Below are 5,657 nucleotides of genomic sequence, written 5' to 3'. Positions count from 1 at the left end.
GAACTCTAGGGCTGTTTGTGACACTTATAGGAATAGCCCAACGGATTGATTGGAAAGAATAACTTTGAGCTGGTTTCGTACCCTACCATAATCTCTTCATTTGTTCTCCTCTATTAGTGACTTTGGAGTGACTCTTTGTTGCATGTTGAGGGATAGTTATATGATCCAATTATGTTATTATTGTTGAGAGGACTTGCACTAGTGAAAGTATGAACCGTAGGCCTTGTTTCAATGCATTGCAATACCGTTTACGCTCACTTTTATCATTAGTTACCTTTCTGTTTTTGTATTTTCAGATTACAAAAACCTTTATCTATCATCCATATACCACTTGTATCACCATCTCTTCGCCGAACTAGTGCACCTATACAATTTACCATTGTATTGGGTGTGTTGGGGACACAAGAGACTCTTTGTTATTTGGTTGCAGGGTTGCTCGAGAGAGACCATCTTCATCCTACGCCTCCTATGGATTGATAAACCTTAGGTCATCCACTTGAGGGAAATTTGCTACTGTCCTACAAACCTCTGCACTTGGAGGCCCAACAACGTCAACAAGAAGAAGGTTGTGTAGTAGACATCAAGATCTTTTCTGGCGCCGTTGCCGGGGAGGTGAGTGCTTGAAGGTATATCTTTAGATATTACAATCGAGTCTTTTAGTTTCTTGTTTTATCACTAGTTTAGTTTATAAAAGAAAATTACAAAAAGAAATATGGAATTGAGTTTGCCTCATACGCTTCATCTTTTTAATATCTTTCGTGAGTATGATGGGAAGGAAAATTGTGCTCAAGTGCTAGAGGAAGAAGTCTATAACATGTTTGGCACTAAATCTTTGAATGATGAGCATGATTGCAATGTTGTTAGTACGAACTCCTTGAATATCCATAGTACTAATGATGATTGCACTAGTTATGATGAAAATGTCTCCTATAAACATGTCAATTTTTGTGGAGTGCATTGGGTTTGCAAGTACACACCAAATAGGAAAGATAGATTTTGCAAGAAGCATAAGTACTTAGAAACTAAATTGTTGCAAGAAAGGCTAGATGTTTGTGCTGAAGATTTAAAATTTTCTTGGCCATACTTGTGAGCTTTGCAACGAACGTGGTCATTTAACCATCTGATGCAAATTGTTTCATGATCTAATCGTTTCCAAAAATTGTGATGAGTTGATTTCTCTTGCACATCATAATGAACCTAGTTTGCTTATCGGTTATGAAGAAATGAAATGTATAACTAACTATCTCCCAGTATTTGCCCGTGATAAACTTCTTGGCTTTGATCTAGAGGAAATTTGTATGTATTGTGCGGTGAGTTGCATTGAAAATCCTTATATTGCCAATTACATAAAGAAAAGAAAACAAATAGAAGATGAAGAGGATATTAATGAAAGGGAAGAGACTTCCCAATAGCCTCCTATTATTTCTTATGATGAATCGGGTAACGAGGAGGAGCCTCCTATTCAACCAATCTCACTAATAAGGAGCTCCAGAAGGAGGATTGAACCCACACATGATGTGGTGAAGAAGAAGAAAAGAAAAAGGAAGAGAGTGATATCTCTCCCAAATAATGCTGCTCCTATTACTATTGTGCCTCATGAAAATATAATTGTGGAAGATAATGATACTTCTTATGATCTTGAAAATCTTTTTGGCACTTGCTTGGAAGAATATGATAATTGCTATACTATTGGTGCTATCCATACTATTAATGATGAGAGTGATTATGCTTATGATATGAAAAGGGCCAAGCTTGGGGATGCTATGTTTGATGAAGATGATATTTTTAGTCTCCCACGTTTTGATATGCAAATTTATAATGATGATAACATGCCTCCTACTTATGATTATTATTGTGATGATACTTATGCTATAAAAAGTAGTGATTATATTTATAAAACTTGTCATGATTATGGTTACCCCTTTTCTGAACATTACTCTTTTAATGTGGAAACAATTTATAGTATTCGAGTTTCTTACACTACAAAAAAAGACCCAAGCTTGGGGATGCTATGTTTAATGAAGATGATATTTTTAGTGTCCCAAGTTTTGATATGCAAATTTATAATATCGTAATCATACCCACGGATACTTGAGGTGACATTGGAGTATCTAGGTGACATTAGGGTTTTGGTTGATTTGTGTCTTAAGGAGTTATTCAAGTACGAACTCTAGGGCTGTTTGTGACACTTATAGGAATAGCCCAACGGATTGATTGGAAAGAATAACTTTGAGCTGGTTTCGTACCCTACCATAATCTCTTCATTTGTTCTCCTCTATTAGTGACTTTGGAGTGACTCTTTGTTGCATGTTGAGGGATAGTTATATGATCCAATTATGTTATTATTGTTGAGAGGACTTGCACTAGTGAAAGTATGAACCGTAGGCCTTGTTTCAACGCATTGCAATACCGTTTACGCTCACTTTTATCATTAGTTACCTTGCTGTTTTTGTATTTTCAGATTACAAAAACCTTTATCTATCATCCATATACCACTTGTATCACCATCTCTTCGCCGAACTAGTGCACCTATACAATTTACCATTGTATTGGGTGTGTTGGGGACACAAGAGACTCTTTGTTATTTGGTTGCAGGGTTGCTCGAGAGAGACCATCTTCATCCTACGCCTCCTACGGATTGATAAACCTTAGGTCATCCAGTTGAGGGAAATTTGCTACTGTCCTACAAACCTCTGCACTTGGAGGCCCAACAACGTCTACAAGAAGAAGGTTGTGTAGTGGACATCAAGATCTTTTCTGGCGCCGTTGCCGGGGAGGTGAGTGCTTGAAGGTATATCTTTAGATCTTACAATCGAGTCTTTTAGTTTCTTGTTTTATCACTAGTGTAGTTTATAAAAGAAAATTACAAAAAGAAATATGGAATTGAGTTTGCCTCATACGCTTCATCTTTTTAATATCTTTCGTGAGTATGATGGGAAGGAAAATTGTGCTCAAGTGCTAGAGGAAGAAGTCTATAAAATGTTTGGCACTAAATCTTTGAATGATGAGCATGATTGCAATGTTGTTAGTACGAACTCCTTGAATATCCATAGTACTAATGATGATTGCACTAGTTATGATGAAAATGTCTCCTATAAACATGTCAATTTTTGTGGAGTGCATTGGGTTTGCAAGTACACACCAAATAGGAAAGATAGATTTTGCAAGAAGCATAAGTACTTAGAAACTAAATTGTTGCAAGAAAGGCTAGATGTTTGTGCTGAAGATTTAAAATTTTCTTGGCCATACTTGTGAGCTTTGCAACGAACGTGGTCATTTAACCATCTGATGCAAATTGTTTCATGATCTAATCGTTTCCAAAAATTGTGATGACTTGATTTCTCTTGCACATCATAATGAACCTAGTTTGCTTATCGGTTATGAAGAAATGAAATGTATAACTAACTATCTCCCAGTATTTGCCCGTGATAAACTTCTTGGCTTTGATCTAGAGGAAATTTGTATGTATTGTGCGGTGAGTTGCATTGAAAATCCTTATATTGCCAATTACATAAAGAAAAGAAAACAAATAGAAGATGAAGAGGGTATTAATGAAAGGGAAGAGACTTCCCAATAGCCTCCTATTATTTCTTATGATGAATCGGGTAACGAGGAGGAGCCTCCTATTCAACCAATCTCACTAATAAGGAGCTCCAGAAGGAGGATTGAACCCACACATGATGTGGTGAAGAAGAAGAAAAGAAAAAGGAAGAGAGTGATATCTCTCCCAAATAATGCTGCTCCTATTACTATTGTGCCTCATGAAAATATAATTGTGGAAGATAATGATACTTCTTATGATCTTGAAAATCTTTTTGGCACTTGCTTGGAAGAATATGATAATTGCTATACTATTGGTGCTATCCATACTATTAATGATGAGAGTGATTATGCTTATGATATGAAAAGGGCCAAGCTTGGGGATGCTATGTTTGATGAAGATGATATTTTTAGTCTCCCACGTTTTGATATGCAAATTTATAATGATGATAACATGCCTCCTACTTATGATTATTATTGTGATGATACTTATGCTATAAAAAGTAGTGATTATATTTATAAAACTTGTCATGATTATGGTTACCCCTTTTCTGAACATTACTCTTTTAATGTGGAAACAATTTATAGTATTCGAGTTTCTTACACTACAAAAAAAGACCCAAGCTTGGGGATGCTATGTTTAATGAAGATGATATTTTTAGTGTCCCAAGTTTTGATATGCAAATTTATAATATCGTAATCATACCCACGGATACTTGAGGTGACATTGGAGTATCTAGGTGACATTAGGGTTTTGGTTGATTTGTGTCTTAAGGAGTTATTCAAGTACGAACTCTAGGGCTGTTTGTGACACTTATAGGAATAGCCCAACGGATTGATTGGAAAGAATAACTTTGAGCTGGTTTCGTACCCTACCATAATCTCTTCATTTGTTCTCCTCTATTAGTGACTTTGGAGTGACTCTTTGTTGCATGTTGAGGGATAGTTATATGATCCAATTATGTTATTATTGTTGAGAGGACTTGCACTAGTGAAAGTATGAACCGTAGGCCTTGTTTCAACGCATTGCAATACCGTTTACGCTCACTTTTATCATTAGTTACCTTGCTGTTTTTGTATTTTCAGATTACAAAAACCTTTATCTATCATCCATATACCACTTGTATCACCATCTCTTCGCCGAACTAGTGCACCTATACAATTTACCATTGTATTGGGTGTGTTGGGGACACAAGAGACTCTTTGTTATTTGGTTGCAGGGTTGCTCGAGAGAGACCATCTTCATCCTACGCCTCCTACGGATTGATAAACCTTAGGTCATCCACTTGAGGGAAATTTGCTACTGTCCTACAAACCTCTGCACTTGGAGGCCCAACAACGTCTACAAGAAGAAAGTTGTGTAGTGGACATCAAGATCTTTTCTGGCGCCGTTGCCGGGGAGGTGAGTGCTTGAAGGTATATCTTTAGATCTTACAATCGAGTCTTTTAGTTTCTTGTTTTATCACTAGTGTAGTTTATAAAAGAAAATTACAAAAAGAAATATGGAATTGAGTTTGCCTCATACGCTTCATCTTTTTAATATCTTTCGTGAGTATGATGGGAAGGAAAATTGTGCTCAAGTGCTAGAGGAAGAAGTCTATAAAATGTTTGGCACTAAATCTTTGAATGATGAGCATGATTGCAATGTTGTTAGTACGAACTCCTTGAATATCCATAGTACTAATGATGATTGCACTAGTTATGATGAAAATGTCTCCTATAAACATGTCAATTTTTGTGGAGTGCATTGGGTTTGCAAGTACACACCAAATAGGGAAGATAGATTTTGCAAGAAGCATAAGTACTTAGAAACTAAATGGTTGCAAGAAAGGCTAGATGTTTGTGCTGAAGATTTAAAATTTTCTTGGCCATACTTGTGAGCTTTGCAACGAACGTGGTCATTTAATCATCTGATGCAAATTGTTTCATCATCTAATCGTTTCCAAAAATTGTGATGACTTGATTTCTCTTGCACATCATAATGAACCTAGTTTGCTTATGGGTTATGAAGAAATGAAACGTATAACTAACTATCTCCCAGTATTTGCCCGTGATAAACTTCTTGGCTTTGATCTAGAGGAAATTTATATGTATTGTGCGGTTAGTTGCATTGAAAA

This window comes from Triticum aestivum, chromosome 4A (genome assembly GCF_018294505.1).
Source record: "Triticum aestivum cultivar Chinese Spring chromosome 4A, IWGSC CS RefSeq v2.1, whole genome shotgun sequence".
NCBI classification, from domain to species: Eukaryota; Viridiplantae; Streptophyta; class Magnoliopsida; order Poales; family Poaceae; genus Triticum; species Triticum aestivum.
The sequence above is the reverse complement of the archived record's forward strand: the minus strand, read 5'-3'. Positions refer to the sequence as shown.